The 19,202-nt window shown below is 39.5% G+C and overlaps 1 long non-coding RNA gene across 1 annotated transcript in view; it reads left to right on the top strand.

Annotated features, from left to right (window-relative positions):
* Nucleotides 1-19,202, top strand: part of LOC119617512 — a 78,179-nt gene that overhangs the window by 12,203 nt on the left and 46,774 nt on the right. Inside the window, exon 3 of the long non-coding RNA XR_005233833.1 lies at nucleotides 1,150-1,271. This is a non-coding gene — a long non-coding RNA (uncharacterized LOC119617512). The remainder of the gene's footprint in view (nucleotides 1-1,149; nucleotides 1,272-19,202) is intronic.

Here is a 19,202-nt window from a genome sequence, read left to right as displayed (position 1 = left end):
AGTAAGCTTTATGTCAAAAAAAACAACAACAACCAAGCACCCCAACTGTGATTGCGCCAAATGACGGCCATGATAGTCATGACAGTCTTCAAAATCATCCATTTTAACGACTTCAGACATTAGAAAATCACCGCCTGTCCCTACTCCTTGCCCCATCTCTCCTGGTAATACATCACTGGGCCTCGATGGTTGGTGACTACACACAACATTCATGGAGGAGTCTCTAAATAACCTTGATTTTCCTAAAACTGACTGGTTAAAACAGGGCCTCACGTCTGGCTAGTTGCTTCACTTCTGCTAAAAATGAACTTATTTCCTCACAGTTTGTAGTCGCATCTCTGTTGGATGCTACCTTCAGGTCGAGTCCAGTCACTCTGCAGAGGAAGCTCTTTTCGTCTTGTGTTTTTCAGACATTACTCCCACCTCATGACCACAGATCAGGGTTGGAATGTTGATCAGTTTGTAAACGGACAGCTTTTCATTTTCAGCTCAGCTGCCTCTTCGCCCTGACGGCGCTGCATCACAGCAGCTGCTGTCCGTCTCCGTTCCACAAGACCCAGAGATACTTGAACTCCTTCCAAACAGTTCCCAATAAGAATAGTTTATCTCTGGACTTTTTAAATCAAAATGTGCTTAGAGAAAGAAAGTAGTTTTTGTGAAACTTCAGTGATTGATCAAAGGTTGAGGAAAGTTTGATTAGACTTCTCAGAATTCGGTTGATCTTCAGTTCTTGGTTGAAGGCATCAGTTGTGAATCATTTCCTGTTTGACACGCGACCTCCCACCTCTGTTCTGAGTCGTTCTCAATATGTTAAGCGCCTTGCACCTGTGCAGGATGATGAAGGGAAATCTCAAAGCGTTGATGCAGAGTCGGGACACGAACAGCTCAAAGGTGAGAGGCTTGTTGAACTCTCGTGTCTTGACTCTCCCAGGGCCTGCTGGCCTTCACCTGTTCCCCGTCCTCTTCTTCTCCACCGAGTTTCTCTGCCTGCCCCTCAACAGACGTCTTATCAAACGTGACTGATTGCTGTGATCTGGACTCTAGGCAGCCATTAAGCAAATTACCTGAATCATTGTGAGGATTATACTCATTAACACATGATTAGCATCAAATTAAAATAATGAGTGTTTAACTTGTGATGTCTTCCAGTTGTTGGAACAGCTTGATAAGCCACGCCAGGCTGACATGGGGGCGACGAAGCGGCTTGTCAGAAATCCCGAAGAGGTGCAGGATGGACATCCTCTGGAATATTGAGAGTCGAGGGGTCTGAGGTGAGTCGCATAAAAAATGTGACATTTTCTGGAGCTCTGATGGAATAAGAGGGGTCAAGGTTTAGATGCAGATCCCAAGTTTTATTTATAATTGAAGAATCACATAAATGTGGGGGCAGCTGCCATGGCATGATGTGGATTTCTTGAATTTATCCTGCTGTCTATCCTTTTTTAATCACACTGGTCCAAAATTTGTAGCAGAAAACAGAAGTCAGCACCTAACTTAAATCATTTTATAGTCTCCATTTTACAGTACTAAAGATTAGAGGTGTTCGATGTCCGTTTTTAACCTTATTTATCTGAACTAACTGGTTGGGTTTTTTTTGGGAACTAACTGTTTTAATAAAATCCCAAACTTTGCAGGTTTTGCGTAACATTTGTCAAACAATAATTAATCAGGGCTCGCAGATGTTGCTTTTCTTCAACCTGTTGACATTTCCCTAAAATCCTTTTGCATCAGGCAGCAGCGGATTGTCCAAGCACACAGTAAAACGTTGCATTATTATCTTTGTTTCTCAAAAGTATTGATGAGTGAACAGTCTGAAGCAGCCAGGGAGCGTTAGTGCACCTTCTGCTTCCATGTCTTACACAAAATTTATTTTAATGTCACAAATGCATGTTTGGGAATCACTAAGTGTAGTTAAAAACCTTTAACGCTAACCTGCTGCTTGGAGATTATGGGTCCTGAATGACATTATGTTTTTATTAGAGTGGTGGGGGGTGTATGGATGTCAAGCCATTGCTCTAAAGTACAATTTAATATCGTCGAGTACAATTCCTTTTTGTACTAATGAAAACAATAGCAGCACTAAACACTCCGGCCCACATGTAATTTAATCTTTGAGGGATTATCTTCTGCTGCTAATGTCAGCTTGTTGGAAGCCCCATGAATATTAAATACGTTTCCTGTGCAGATGCTCTGGCAGTACCAGCAGGGTAATGGCAACAGATTTTTTTCTGAGTTTCTTCATATGGGTGGAATTACTTTGTAAAACATTCGTAGGGAAGTGTTCGCCTTTGCCGAGTTCTCCATTAAGCCTGAATGTCATTACACCAGTGGGAGGGGTTCGAGGATAACATTTGTGTTAATGGCCTTGTGTTCCTTTGGCTTTGGATGAATTAAAGGGCTTAGCAAATCCATCTTAACTGTGACTGTACAACAAAGAGGTGAGGGGAGGAAAACATCTTTGTGCAGACCGTAATAATGGAGAATCACCTCTCAGAAGGTCTGATTCACTGCAGGATGAATGGAGGAAACTCAGACATTTGTTTACAACCCCATTTCCTAAAAATATGCAATGATTTGAAAATCTCATAAACCCATATTTTGTAACAATGGAACATGGTAAACATATCAAATGCTTCAACTAAGAAGTTGCACCATTTTTAGGAAAAACAATTAAGGTAATTTTTAATTTGGTGGCATCAACACGTCTCTTTAAAGTAGTTCCAGATATTTCCCTCTGTGCAGCATCTCCTCTTCTTCTACCATCAGTCTGTAAACATCTGGACCTGAGGAGAGCAGCTGCTGGAGGTTTTGGAGGGAATGTTGTCCCATTCTGTCTGTAGAGGATTATAGCTGTTCAACAGTCCTGGGTTGTCTTTGCTGAATTTTTTGCCAGATGGGAGCAGATGTTCTGAAACCTGTATTTGCATTGATGGAGCCTTTCCAGATGTGTAAATCTGCCCAAGCCAGAGGCACTAATGCACCCCATACCATCAGAGAGGCAGGCTTTGATAACAGGCTGGATGGTTTGGACCCGTCTGACCTCAGAACAGTTCTCCTCTTTGGTTTAGAGAAGATGGCAGAGTTTCTGGATGGTGTTCACATCTGGCTGCTTCTTTGCCTGATAGAGCTTTAACACTTTTCCACCATGATGGATCTCATGCAGTATTTCAAGATCTTGAGAGAGGTTTTGTGAAGGACTGTCAGCTACTACCACACCGATCTTTAGTTCAGTATCTGTGAAACTGACTCATGATTACAATGATTACTTTCTGAGCGTCTGATTAAAATCTGTCCAGTAGTTCTAACAGACAAATACACATGCACACAGACGGGCAAAAACATTATATGCCAACATTTGATCACTTATCTTTTGATTTCTTTGGACAATTATGAAAATATTGTCGCCATTACAATGTTTAAATGCTGTTTGCAAACGTTATTTAGTAATAATACCATAAAATTTAGATTTGTTCTTATATAAAGTAAGGTGTTTAACCTCTAGGAGTTTTCTCTTTGCATAATCCAAGGATGATTATAAACTATTGTGTAGTGATGATCTCCAGTCATCCACAGGCAGCATCCCTGCTAGTCGTCGCTGAGTTTTATCAGCCAGCTGGAGTTATAAAGTGCATTTGTTATTGGCTGAAGTCACTTATAAAGCAGGGAAACTTAACAGCCTCATCCAAAACACACTGGCGTTTGGTTTGAGGCTGACAGTTATCTCCCCACATTGTTGCTAGTTAATGTCAGTCTGAGCCCATCTGTGATCTGGGGAGCTCGCTGGGAGTGCTGCAGCTTTCCACTGCAAGGGAAAGAAAAGTCATCCTAAGGACATGGCAGCGCTGCTTAATTGCAGTTGATTAATAAAATATTAGCGCATGCAGCAGTTGGCAACATCATTATTGTGTTTCTCAAACAGATTAATCGCGCTGAACAATATGAGTCTGCCACCGGTGATAGCAGGACTTTGGATACAAAAGGAGTCATCAGGACCGAGGCTGGCTCGCATCAGTCATTTTAAATAGCTCACTCAGTGATAACTTTCTGTCTGAGGTAAAGAGACAACAGATGCTCAAAACGGGAAAGAAATAATGTCGTTTTCCTGTTTAAATTCAAAATAAAAGCCTAGCGTTCATTGAAAGAATGTGTGTCACCCACCACCTTTTAAACTAAGATCATCTAATGTTAAGAAATGACAGAGTAGCAGCTGTTTTGCTCAAACCTTGAGACAAATATTATGGGCTGTCTCCTGAATTATTTATCATGATCTAACAGCAGTTAAAGTATGTGTTGTGGATGACTCTCAGCTATCACCGTGCCAAATCTTAGCTCAATATCTGTAATATTCAGCAGGGTATATCCATTTATGTGTTCGCTGAGGTTGATTGGCTGTGGTGGCCATCTTGTATTGGGTCAACTCCAAAAGCTGACCAGTTGTAGATGTGTACTGAAGGATTCATTTCCAGGAGTTTCATTCAAATCCATCCAGTGGTTCAAGTGATGTTTTGCTAACAGACAAGCGGGGTTGACTCAAACAGTTCATGCCAAGCTTTTAAGCGAAGATGTTGCGCTCAGAGTACATGTTTGGGACAATGCTCAGCTACTACCACACCAAATTTTAGCTCAACGTCTGTAAAACTGACTGAGATGTAGCCGTCTTTGTGCTTTCTAAAGCCAGTTAGCTGTGGCAGCCATCTTGGATTGGGTTGAGTCCAAAGTTTAATCAGTTGTAGGTGTCTGTCCGATTATTACTTTGAGAGTGTCATTAAAATCCAGCTAGTGCTTCATGAGATATTTTGCTAACAGACAAACCGGCTTGATTCCATCTCTTATTGGCCTAAGTTTAAAAAACAGATCAGTTGGTGTTTAGAATATATGTTGGGGATAAGTATCAGCTGCTACCACATCACATTTTAACCATCTGTCACTAGCTATAGCTAGTTTTTGTGGTTTTTTTAGGTTTGCTTAGCTGTGGCGGCCATCTTAAAGCAGGCTGACTCCTGAGGTGTTTGTCTGGTGATAACTTTCTGAAAGATTCGTTTAAATCTTCAGTGGTTCGTTGGAACAAACAATCACACAGACAGACAGGCAAAGACATTATCACTCCTCCTTCGCCTTCGGGCGGTAATCCGTTCTGCTGCTGTGAGAGGAAGAAAATGGTGTGGGCCTAATTTCGTACGTTGACAGTGAATGCGCCGCTCAGGTTTGTAGTTTGGAGCCTCAGACTCTATTAATGAAGAGAAGCTGAGGGAGAAGAGGGGTCTCTTCCTCTCGACAGCAAATAGCCAAGGGCAATAGCCGATAACTAATGTGTGGAATATTGCAATTAGCATGGCAAAGTACTTACAGGGATCAAATTAAAAAATTCATTAACGCGCACACTTAATTAAGAAACACTTTTGGGTTTACATGATAAATTATGACACCTATTAAATCTTCCACTGCAGGCTGTAATGGCCTCCTTTGCTCCTGGGTACAGACACCGTTTCCTCTCAGGTTCAAGGAACTCTCCAAGGACCTAAAGTATTTATTAAAGACTTTTATTAGGAATAATGTTTCCCTGGGAGGGATACAGACGCAGTCGTTTCAGCGAGAGTCTTTCCTCGTTTTGCTGCCGCTGCACTTCAGCATCCTGTCCGAACATGTCACCCTTAATTAAAACAAGATTGGAAAGAGCCTTGACATGAATGTATTGTAAAGGGGTTTAAAATAATGAATTAAGAAGCGTGATATGAAAATGACAACAGTCTCGTCATGGATGAGGTTATGATCTGAGCCCTAAAGCATTTTGTTCTGGATGTTTTCTGATGGCCTTCTGATTTATCGCCGCCGTTTTTGATCCAGACGTTTGCGGTTAGAGAAATGCAGCTTGTTCACAACTTTGATGTTTTTGTTTAAACTTATTATATTTATTGCCCATAGGCAGAGTGATGATGATCTGTACCTCTCACGAACAAGTGAACAAATTCAATGAAACTTTCAGAAAGCAGCAGCTGGATGAATATCTTCAACTGGTAAGCCTCTGGAGTCAACCTGATTCAAGATGGCTGCCACAGCAAAACCGTCTGAGCAAACCAAGGCAGTTGGTTTTACAGATACTGAGTGGAAATTTAGTGTGGTAGTCGCTGACAGTCTGAGTGCTGTGTGTTTCCTCTGGTTCTGATTTAATTTAGTCCTTAAAAACAACCTTATGTTCTCCACAATAAAGTAAATAAACACTTAAAACTCCATATCTGGTTGGAAACGCTCCATTCTCTATCAGTCTCTGTGCACATTAACCATCATTAACATTGTTTCCTTATTTCTTTGACCAGTCTTCAGTGACTTCCTTTAAATCCAATAAAAAAACAGAACCATTTGAGACTTGAAAGCTCATACTGTGTATTTTTCTCCTCCTACAAAAGTGCGTCATTTAGGACTGTGTTAAGATTTATACATGATGGAAAAGTTGCTGAAAGTTCACATTTTAGGCTTTAAATACTGAATATAGTCTTGACATAACGAGGAAGCCTTTTTAAACCATTTTATTTATAAAACATGTCTGTTACTGAGAACGTGTGCCGTTGCTGGTTAGGGTTCAGCCTTCTTTTCCTCCTCTTTGCATATTTGCATTGCAGATAAATTGCTAACGCTCCCACATGTGAATCTTGCTGAGTGAACTGCAGTTCACATAATACATAATAAAGAAATTTCTTAGTCGTAGGTTTTGGCTGCAGGCTGTAGTTTTCTCCACCTGGATGACTGCTTCTTTATTGAGATGCCAGATGTGATATTGGTGTAATGTTTTCTGATGATGGAAGCTCTGCTGCCTCCTCAGGAGGGTGTTTAACTCCCTGAGTGGGGAAGCCCTCAGCTCCTAATCATCTCATTTATACACCAAAGATGATTCCTCACGCCAGCTAAATTAAACTGATCATTTCATTCAAGCAAAGAAATAAATCAGATTTGTAGAACGGTGCTCCACAGATGTGTTTGTACACATTATAATAAGAAGAAATGCTATCAGCGCAGGCGCCCGGGGGGCTCTTTCTAACGGTGGAGGAGCTCTTGACTGGAGGCCTCTTGAACTCTGATTGGCTCGAGGAGCCATCATGGACGCCTCTTCGTTTTCTTCATTTTTGTCTTCTGGTCACACAAAACGGCCTCTGAATTTATTCACAACAAAAACTACGGGCAAAAATATTTATTTAAATAAACCTCAAAAGGTTTGCTACTTCTGCATCGTTTGTGCTATTTTAGTAATTTATTAATTAAAAAATACAGCTCATTCAGGAGTTGGGTGCTCTGACTTTTTGATTATGTGACTTTTATACTTTTCACAATATATAACTTAAATATTTTCCCATAAAAACACATTGAGATCTCTTCAGTTCCTTCAAAATCATTTGTCTCTTTGCTTCAGCAAACTGGCTCTGATTTTGTTTTCTTCTACTTTTAGTTTTCAGCTAGTCTTTTCCTACTTTAGCCTTTAGCCAACCTATTGCTATTTTTGGTTTTTAGGTAACGTTTTGCTTCGATTAGCAGTTTCAGCTTCTTCAGCAGCGTTCAGTAAAGTCCTCCGGAGCTCAGCGTTCACGCTGCTTTTTCACAGAAAATGTTATTTTATTTATAATTACTTCATGGACTTAATTACATTCAAACCTTTGATTCAGAGTCAGTCTTAAACTTCTCTTCTGCTTCTCTTAAATCAAAGTTTTAAGTTAATAACTGCGACAAAATGGCCGACGGTCGCTTCATGAACGAACAAATCTGCAGTTAATTTGAATCCTTGACTCGGGCTTTGGCTCACTTCTGTTGGATTATTTAAAACAAGTGTCCAGAACCATGTGCCATGACTAAGTTATTAGCTGTGTATTTCATAATGTTACTGACAATATGCTAACGTGTTTTTCCTCCTCCCCCCGTCGTGAACAGATGGGTCCTTTTACTTTATTTTCCACATCAAGTATGATTATTTCTTTGTGCCAAAGGCCACCTGCCGTTCCTCGGTCTCTCCTCTAATTATTTATGTTGGTAACACACAGCAGGACTTGTTATCAGTTGGATGGTGTCTTAATAAAGGAAGGCACATCAACATATTGACATCATGTTCAAGGGGAAATTCATCATCGCACAAAAGCGAGCAAAAGGGGGTTAGTGGAGCGGATCAGGCCAGGTGCCAACACCTCCGAGTCTGACCTCCTTTTGTTCTCCGACTCTCGGGCTCTCATCTGAGGATCTGAGAGATGATAATTAGGTGAAAGCCCATTAAAAAGTCAAATCAGAAAGAATAGATTATCATTGAGGAAACGAGACCTGATGATTTTCAGTTGTTGACACAGAAGGACGCAGAATTCAACCGGTGCCTATCAAACAGAAATATATTTGTTGGATTGTGGCACGTAAAGGATGGAATCACACATAGTTTTCCTAGACAATCCTTTTAAATTTTGGAGGTCAAAAACAAAGAAATTCAAGTCTCTATAGTTTTTTTACAATATCAACTTCAGAGCGTGTTGGTTTGACGTATTTTCTATGTTGTTTACTTTTCAATCAAATCACAACATGCTTTAAAAAGGAAAAAAAAAGCAGATTTAAGCAGGTGAGTTTATGGTGCTTTTTAAAAAAATGACTAAATAGTGAAGGAAAGGAGGAAAAAGAAAAATCCTTATTACAAAAGTCTCCTTTAGGACACAAGAGAGACATGATGTCAACAATTCCCCGCAGAGCTGCAGCATACAGACTGAAAATAAAATATTGAAAATAAAAGTAGCAATTAAGTTAAGTATCCGTGGCGTTTCAAAGCATCCCGTCGTGGGGAGAGGGCGCACTTAATCAGGGCTCCGCTGTTGTAAAATGTAGAACACTTACAATCTAACATACTAGATGGTTTAATCCCTGGAAGCTAAAAAAATGAATACACCATAATTACATTTTCACATGTACAGCTTTGTTCTTTTCTAAAGTGACTGGAAAAGGGTTCAGAAATATGTCATTGATGACCGCTGATGCATTATAATTACAGAAGTTTCTATCCTTTCTAATCCATCCCTGACCAAATACAAAAGCAGACGTATTACCCCAAGAGAGCTGTAAGCCACTGTAGCACTCCCATTACGAAGCCAGATTTAAAAGGTTACAAAACCTTTATCTACCCATTTAAGAACATATACGGGCTCACGATATCCAGAAGACTGAAGAGGGGAAAAGCCATTGTTCAGCTCAGACAATGCACTGACCATAAATCTATAATAGCCTTTAGGATTAAAGAATATGCTCTCTGAGTTTAATTACATATTGCTTCTGAGAGCTTTACCCCGCTGGGATGGAGAGGCCCACTGTTGCTTCTGGCGATGAGATGAGGGACAGACGGCCAGAAAATTAACAGAAGGATTTATTTAATCTCAACTAGGGAAAGTTTTCTACTTTGATGTGTCCGCGGGAAAGGCCATGTGGAAATCTAAATCAGCAGCTGCTGAGTTATAAAGAGAATACACTCCTTCTGCATGCACACACAGAAGAAGAAAGGGCTCCAGTTTACCTGAAACAAACTGTTAAAGCAGAAATTCAGGTTTTCATGCGAAAATTTGCAAAATTATAGTTAAAAGTTAATCATGCACAATTTAGAGTTTAGGTTAAAACATGTTGTTTGGTGGTTCTTGTTGCAGTCGTTGATTTAGTAATCTCAAGCAAACTATTAAATTACACTTTTTTTTTTAAAGTCCTCAGGAAGAAAAGAAGTATCAGCTTCCTGAAAGTCACCAAATCACTTAATTTGCACAATATGTGACTTTTAATTACATTGTGGGAGAAGCAAAGTGAATAAAAACACCTTAAATATGTTTAGAACTACATTTAAATTTTCTTCTTTTGATTCTTTTCTCTTTTTTTTGTATTGTCCCAATTCAAACCCTCTTTAATTCAGGCGTGGGATGAGCAGAAGTGACTGAAGAGACGGTTGGAGTTGTTTTAGTACAGCATCCTGCCGTCTGTTGTGATGAAAGAGGAGTTGAAAGACATGAAAGAAATCCCAGATAAAATGGCTGAAATGAGCTTTATCCATCAGCTGTTAAGGTCTTTTGTGGGGAGCTCGGAGTCCACATCGAAAGGAGTCAGTTGAGGAGGTTCAAGTATCTGAACCTGGACGCCTCGTTGTCCCACTGGGAGGAGACCTCAGATCTCTGGAAACACCTTGGGATCTCCAAGGAGGAGCTGTGGAGACGGAGGTCTGGGTTTCCCTCCCTAACCTCGTCTCGTTTTGGAGGCAACAAGTTGTGCTCATTCTGCTCTAAGGAGATCAAGCTGTGTCGAGTAGTTTAGAGTCTGTAAATAAATGTAATACATGACTGAAATTCTTCAAACTGCCAGCAAGCAGCCAGTCTTTGAGTTTGCAAATGATTTGTTTAAACAAATTACTTAATCTCTCTTTTTTATGGTTCTGAACACTGTTGAGTCTTTAAATTAGAGCAGACTACCTCCAATGTCACAGGGAGGGATTCATTAAAATGCTGTCACTAACCTGATTTATTGCAGTTCTTGGATCGCCTCCTTTAAATTGTAAAGTCTTGCAATTAACAGATTGAAAGGACATTAAACCCGGAGTCTGGGTGTGCAGAGAATACAATAAATAGGAGTTGAGGTTTTGGAACGAGAAAGTTTAAAACAAAGAGAAAAGCTTTATCAGCTGAAGCTCCCAACAGTCAGCGCCATAATTCAAGAAGTTATGGAGCCGACTTTACTGAGTACACTTCTTTGAAGAATATAAGGAAGATTATTACGCTGCTTTAATTAGTATGCAAATGTATTTCTTTATGATCACTTTCCCTCTTTTTTCATTATATTTCATATCTCTGTTTAACCTTTAAAAAGGGATATTTAGTTCACTTTGTCTTGTGTTAGCGCACCAATTTATTGCTCTGTAATTAATTTCAAAGGCATTACCCAATAATCAGACACATCTGTGCAGTTATGTGCTCAGAATTTCATTTTCACTGACAGAACTTACCTGCTTATTCTGCAGTCTCACCACTTACCACGAAAGACTTTTTAATTTATTGAGTAATAGGAGGTCAAACAAGTATTTTAACCGATACTTTGGTTTCTGAGGCGTTTCTTAACTTTTTTATTGTACTTAAAGACGAACACCTATCCCTGTGAGCTCTTCTGTCGACTGTCTGATCTGTTTTACAGACTCTGCCTTTTTTAAATGTTGTGTTCAGCACTTCAACTTTGAATGAAGACAGAATAAAAGTAACATTCCTAGAAGAAATGCATATCGCCCACCACCATGCATGCCTAAGTTTTAAACAAAGGCTTCATTCAGTCTGTTAGCACTCAGATTATGTGATGGAGACAACTATTAGCTACTACCACACCAACATTTTAGCTCAGTATCTGTAAAAATAATAGAGTTAAAGTGTTCAAGGTTGGTTAGCTGTGCTCCAAAGGTTATTCAGTTGTACGTCCATGATGAGTTTCATTAAAACTATCCAGTGGTTCTTGAGATAGTTTGCTAAAAGACAATCGAATGAACACACACGGGAAGTACATGATTACCCACCTTTCATGGCAGTGAGCTTTATTAATGCAGGCTTTATCTTTAATTTCTGAAATCTCATCTCTTAAGAACTTATTCTTACTTTCTACTTGAAGCACCATGACATGCCTCGTCTGTATCGTTTTGCACTTCTCTACCTGTTTTATTTTATTTTTTTATATAAATTTGACTCTTGATGAATATACCAGGGTTTCCTCATCTGCTGAAGCTTGAGTGTATTTCTTGGATAGATTTTGTTATTTTTTACTTTTAAATAAGTGTTTATTTTAACTTGGCAAACAGGATCAAACAGTTTAAATCTCTGGAAAATATAATCGTTCTTGCACACTTTAATCCAGTTAAGTTGTGAACTGGGAGAAGGTATGGAAGTGTTTCTCTTTATTTATTTTTTATCAATAAAACTTAGATTTAGAGGGCTTATATGTCAATTAGAAATATATATAAACTACAGCTGGGAGTAAAACTTGAACTTTGCTTTGTAACTTGCTAGAATGCTTTCAGACACTTGCAAAAGTAATGTTTGAGTATTAAATAGTGCATGAAGGTTGCAGTTTGATTACTTGGCTGTAGCCTTTCTGTGTGGAGTTTACATGTTCTCCTCGTGGTCTCCTCCCAATAAATTAAAACATTCATGTCAAGTAAATCATCAGGTGTGAGTGAGAGGGTGAATGCTTGTCTTGTTTGTGTTTGTCCCTGCAGTGGACTGATAATGTACACTTCACGTAAAAGCAATTTGTCTAAAAATAAAAAAACGTTCCTTTTTATTAAGAATGTAAAACATAGAACACACACATTCATACAAACATGTTCTTGGATTCATATTAGCACACAATCAATAAAAACCTATTCATTAGCTTTTACAAAAATGAAAGTTTTTAGCTATTTCCTGTTAAAATCTTTACAGTGGGGGCTTCCTTATCCAAAAACAGTCAGCAGCTAAACTTGATTTTAAGAAGGAACGAGGTTAAAGCAGAGTTTAATCATTACAAACAGCTATAAAAACCTGAGCAGAATGTTCACCAGAAGACCTCACAAATAACAGAAGAATCAGTCAGACTTTAGTCTTTAATCCACGCTTCATTTTCTGTTCATCTCTTTTCTTTCTGAGGTGTTTAATTCCTGTAATCCATGTACACGGTTATCATCAGAACTAATGTAAGCCAACAGATTTCACAGCTAAATAAAACGAGATTCTATTGTTGTCGAAACACATGTGCAAAGCATATTGCACGAAGGAGAGGGGTTACTGATTAAATCGCCCACATCCTGTGCTTTGCTGACTAAAAAGAGCCTACAGAGGCTCCGGGTCTGCAGAGAACCACCTCACATTGTAGCTGCACCCGCCCTCTGCAGGGTTACAAGGCCCATGATGCCCTGTGACTGCTTCAATCAAAGCAACAGATTTAAATGTCCACAAGACCTGTAACAGTAACGGCCTCAGTGGGAGATTTATACCCTCATTGAGAAAATTACATTCACTCCCTGTCCTCACAGTTTGGTATCCATTACAGTTCATTATTATCTCCTGAAGCCGCACAGCTCTGTAATAAAAGATTAAAAAAAGGAAAACAGAAGTTTTGCCTAGATTAAAGCATAAATTGTTCCGTCCCCGCTGTTGCAAAACATTGGACTGCATCTAATTATTTTCATTCTTGTCTTTGGTTTGTCTTTTAAGTCCAGGTAGGCTTTTTCTCCAAAAATATGCCACTTCCTTGTTTTGTTTTGTTTTTTTTTTTGCATTAGAAATGCAACATTTTTGGTCCTTTAGTTTGATAACTGCAGGTTGATGCTGTGATTAAGACATAAGGCACAACTTTTAACACCAAATTACACGATGGAGGAGCATATTAAAAACCAGATAGTGACTTTTTTTTCTCTTTCACTTAGTGAGAAGGATAAAAAGCTTCATTTTGCCAATTACCAGTCTTTTACTTATGTGAAAAAAGCCATCCAATAAACTGTAATGGATATACAGGGCCGATTTAACACCTACCTGCCAACTCTGCTCTGTGACTCCATATAAGTTGCATTATTTAACATTACCGTTTATTTTTAAAAAATAAAAAAGTTCAAAGTTTGCTTTATTTTATAAAGCAAAAGGGTTAAACTTTGACAAATGTATTGAAACCAAACTTGGCCTTAAACAGAGTCATTATCTGCTGACTCGCTGCGTCTTTGACTGGTTTTTACAAAACCATACAGCTTTTTTTTTGTTTTGTTTTTTTCAAAAAGCAGGAAGCCTTTTCTGCAATTTAAAGATGTTTATTGATGTAGGTCTCGTTTTTGTGGTAAAAGTTGAAAAATCTCAACACATTGCATTCTGCTTAAATGAAATAAATTGTCACTGTCATGCTTCTGCTGATCGTAGTTAAACACAGTGTCAGGACTGATAAATCACTTTGTCATTTAATATATAATTACAGTTAAAGAATGCATTGAGCCTGTATATATGTGACCATAGGATATAATTGATAGTGTATTTTTATGTTAATTGTGCACATTATATTCAGTCCTCATTGGTTTTAAACTGAAAGTGCAGAATTGTATGAGATCATTTTGTCTTGATGTAACTGACTCACCCCCTCCCCTCTTACCTCACCCCTCTCATCACCATTTGCTTAATCCTCAAACTGTCTTCATGACGTAACTGGAAAACCTTGGTGTAGATGGATACCAAAACAAATGTTTGGCGATGTAGCAGCCAGGCTAACAGCTGGGACAGCTATGGGAGCAGGTGATCTGAAGGCTCACACACACTCACTCACACACATACACACACCACCTCTAACGGTCTCATTGAGGAGTCTTCATAAATAATCTTCCAGCAATCTGCCTCTCCCTCCACTCTCTTATTAATTACTTTTACGGCCAAAATCAAACATCTGTCATGCTAGAATATACAAATTAATTATGCAGCTTCTCCCCATCAAGATCCATATAACATTGTTCCTCCGAGTCCTGCTGCCCTCCGAGGCACATATAGCCGAGGGGGAGGAAATAACTGCCTTGTCTCTGCAGGTTACTTGTCCAGAAAGCTCTTAGATCCATCTCAACCAAATTAAAACACAACGTTCTGGGAATTAGCTCATGGTTTTTATTTTAGCTGTAGAAATGAGCTGAATAAGGACAACTCTGTGTGGTTATTTCAGCTTGTTTGATTCAGGGAAAGTCAGCAGAGATTTGGAATGAACCTGCAGCTCTTGATTTACATTTAATGATCAAATTGAAATCCACCATCATTTAAAGGTTACCATTGCAAGAAATTGTTTTCAAAAACCCTAAGGCATAAAGTTGATCACAATTTTTCTTTATGTCTGTTGTTAATAGATTAAATTATTGAAGGAATGCTTATCACATGACAGTTTTAATTTAAGATGGCCGCCTCAGACACATAATGCTTGAAGAATGTGTTGAGGAGACTTTCGGTTACTTCCACATAGGCTTTACTGAGTTTTGTTTAAATCTATTCACTGGCTCATGAGATATTTTGCTAACTGTACAAACAAACCAACACATAGGGCCAAAAACATTATTGCTTTAATTTTTAGCTACAATCGAAATGACACAAATATAGTTCAGCCCTGATGTTCGTTCTTCAGACTGGCACTAAATGACCATGTGAGCAAACACAATGATCTTCAAAGTCCACAGGCCCACTGACAGAAGACAGCTGTCTGCCCGTCCTCCAGTTCAGCTATGAGGTGTCCTGGGACTCTGCCTGTTCGCAGGTCAGGACCCCAGAGGGGAGGCACCATTTGGTACCAGTTACTGAGCGGCAGGGGGCCCCCGGTGCCATTTCTCCTCCCCTCAGTCAAGGTAACGCCGGCCAGGCAAAACCTGGCAGTTTGTGTCTGGCACAGGCAGGATCTGCGGTGAAGTGGTGAAGGACCTGGTGACCTTGAGACGGACTGGGCCCCTCCCTCCCTGCTGCAGGCTGCCCATTAGATGGAAGGAGGAAGATTTAAACACATGGCTGCTGGACAAAACGGTCTGCACGAGGAGAAACCTTTAAAAGGTTTAAGCAACGCCTGTGTTTAACCTTGACTGTTGCACCAGGAAGTATGTGAAGGTTCGCACCTTTTAAACACAACAAGAAAACAAAAGAAAACCAAAGATAATACAGTTTTTGTGAATTATCCTATTTTGCACCTTGTGCTACAATTTTCTTTGCAGTTTTTTCCAGCAGTTCTGAGAACAGTTGGTTCAGTTTTGATTGGTTTTGGTACAACTCAAGATCCTCCTGGAAAGCAAATTTCCCTCCCCATCACAGATTATTTGAACAATCTTCCTGCAAACTTTGAATGAGCTCAGCTGCTTCAAGAAGTACTCTCTTTGTCGTCTCTGGTAAAGAGCCTTAGTGATGCTTTTCCTGTCTGATCTCTGGTCCCGTTTCTCCAATCCTCCTCCTCTCAGGATGAAAATCATCTTCAGCTTTTACATATTCCTTCAAATATTTACCCACACCACACCAAATCAGTAATAACTCTGCACGGTTCACTGGCAGGACTTTCCATCGATCAGACCCACCTGGTTTCTACCTTTGCTGCACGGCTCCAGTAATCCCACCATGCAAGCCTTTCGTCTTTGTCATCAAACAAGAAAACAAGTCACCAATCCAAACAATTTATGATTGTTAAGCATGGCAGCAGAAATTATGACAAACAACACATGCTCCATTATGCCAGCTGGTGTAATGATGTGGTAATGCTGGACTCATTAACTCCTGCACACAGTTTATGGTGGCCTTTTACGACAGAATTAATTGATTCACACATGCATTAAAACAAAAATAACTGGAGTGAAAATGCAGTTGGATGCGAGCCCTAATCTGTCATAAACATTTCTGGTGGTAAAACAGGATGACATTATTCATGTAAATGACTGGTCATATACAGAATAAACAACCTCAAAACGGCTTTGATCTGCAGAGCTAGCTTGCACCTTTTTTGTTACCAGTCAATTTTATAAATATTGCACTAAAATATGGTGCGGCAGTAGCTGAGAGTCGTCTCCATAACAGTTTGAGTGCTAACAGATCACATGAGAGCTTTGTTTAATGCATGCAGTGTGGCGGGTGATATGCATTCCTTCAAAGAACTTCTTTAAATTAAATCAATTTTTAGGATTAGAACAATATTTAGTCTTTTTCTTTCTACTTTAAGACAATTTCAGCTTTTTCTTTTGACTGCTCTCTTGGCTTATTCTTGGCAACTTTCTTTAAAAAGCTCTATGAAATTATTATTAATTTTATTAGTTTTCATGTCTATCATTGTGACCTGGGCACTGCAGACTCTCTTTCTTAGAAGGTCTGGTAAGAAACCTCTGAGGAAAAGGAGGATTTTCTTCCAGCATATGCGACAGTGAAAGTCTGACATTTTAATCAAAGAACGAGCTCGCATTAAAGAACGAGAGCGAGTTCAGGCTCCTGCCCCAGAAGACTCGCTTTGCCGCCATCAGCAACACTTTGAGCCATATGCTGAAGAAATCCCCTTCAGTATTAAGGATGAAATGAAGAAAGGATTTAGCCGGGAGATGATTTTCTCTGCCCACACTGTGGTAGGGGTCACATCACCGCATATTGAGGAAATGATTTTTATCTTTTGAGCCAGACTCAAAGATAATTGTTTACAAGCTGTGCTCTGTTCCAAAACCAGAATGAATTCTTTAATCCAAATCTCATTGTTATGAACGGTGCAATTACTTACCCTGTATAAATAATCCATCTTTTAAAGCAGGGCAGATACTGGTTTTCAGCCAGGATACTCAGCCAGTGAATTTTGTGCAAATGATTTCACAGATGTTTTATTTTCACAGCTAAAGTTTGTAATTTTTCAATTAATATAAAGTAACAGTAATTGCTGACTGTAAATGAGTCTCTCCAGGCTTTCATGGGGCTTAAAAACTGTATTAAGCAGAATAACTTTAATTTGTGGATGGAAGTTTTTTCCTGCAAAAAGGTGGGGAAACCAGCTAATCAACAACATAAAATTTATTTTTAAATCAAAGTTGCATTTTTTCCAAATTGCAATGTGAATCCTGAGAGCTGAGATTTTATGAAGAAGCTGAAACTGAGTTAAAACTAAAAAAAGCAGAACATGAGCTAAAAGCTAAGGGTAGCAAAATGCTAACTAAAACACAAAATGCAACCTAAAAATATAAAAAAGACAAGCTAAAACAAAAGAAAATAGTAGAGGGGGTTAGCTTAGAGTATCAAATAGCTAGCTAAAAGTAGCTAAATGATAGCTAAAAGCTAAAAGTAGTAAAGAAGGCAAAAGTCAAGGCAGATTTCAAAGAGAACAATGTTTTTGGAATGATTTAAAAAGTTCTCTGTTTCTCTATCTGTGGGAGAAAATATTTATAAATAAAGTTAAATATTTTTAACTATAAAAGTTATAAAAACCAAAAGTCACTGCACCCATCTCCTGAATAAGCTGAATGTTTTGATATATGAATGGCTAATCTAGCCCAAAGTATGCAGAAATAGTTAGTTTGGGGAAAATAACAGCAGTGTGAATGGTGAATCAGCATTCACACTGAAATTCGCACCGTCTTGTTGCATTGTAGCTGTACATCAGCACAAGGAGACATTTTGTCTTTCTGAGGATGCAGGGAGCCTCGGCCGCCGTGGCCTAAAAGCTGCTCAAGATTTTCTGCCTGGAACAATCTTTGTCGCAGCTTGTGTCACCTCACCGACAGATGTCTGCAGAATCAGCGACAGCCGATCACGCTGATCCCCCCTGTCATCATGTGCTATGATCCTGCCGTGACACGGAGCTGTGGGAAATATGTCCGTCAATACCATTGCTGCAGGCAGATGCACCAGCATCCCCTGCCCATGCCTACCACCTGCCCCCTCCCCCCAATCCCTTCCTTCCTCCTTTCCTTCTTCCTCTGTGAGCTTGAACTCTTCATTAACCCTCTTCCCTCCTTGCTGCTGAATGTTCGTGTGTGACCCTTTGACCCACATATTTCTGCTCGAGTTTTATTTCTAGTGAAAAGCATGAATGACTGCAGGGAGTTTACGGACAGATGAATTTGTTTGTACCTTTTTAGTTGAAGAAAGAAAAACAGACAAAAGTCACTGAAATAAATTAAAACTGACAAAGTAATAAAAAAATAAATACTGAAATTTAACAAATTCATATCAAACTTTGGTTTTGAGTTTTGGATGCAACAGATTTTTTTTTTTCCTAAATGAAAGTGTCCTCAACAGAAAGGATGGCACCCTTAATTTTTGAACAACCTTTTGAGGCAACTTTCATTTCTGCAACTCTGACACGTCTGCACCTGTCCTCAGGTGTCCTCAGGTGTTCTGGTCCACTCCTCTGATCAATTTGCTCCAGCTGTCTCAGGTCTGAAGGGTTCCTTCTTCAGATGTTCAGCAGGATTTAGATCAGGGCTCAGAAGGCCACTTCAAAACGGCCCAATGTTTGGTTCCGACCCGTTCTTGGTGTTTTGGGTCATTATCCTGTTGGACCCATGAGCTGAGACTGAGACCGAGCTTTCTGACTCTGACTAGCACATCTGGCTCCAGAGAGCCTTGATAGTCTTGAGGTTTCATTGGACCCTGAACAGATTCAGGACCCCCTGGGTCAGATGGAGCAAAGCATCTGACATCCCTGTAGGTTCAGGGTTCTGGTCTTTGGTTTATGTTTGGGTCTGTGGA

The sequence above is a fragment of the Kryptolebias marmoratus genome, linkage group LG1 (genome assembly GCF_001649575.2).
Source record: "Kryptolebias marmoratus isolate JLee-2015 linkage group LG1, ASM164957v2, whole genome shotgun sequence".
Lineage (NCBI taxonomy): Eukaryota > Metazoa > Chordata > Actinopteri > Cyprinodontiformes > Rivulidae > Kryptolebias > Kryptolebias marmoratus.
The sequence above is the reverse complement of the archived record's forward strand: the minus strand, read 5'-3'. Positions and strand labels throughout refer to the sequence as shown.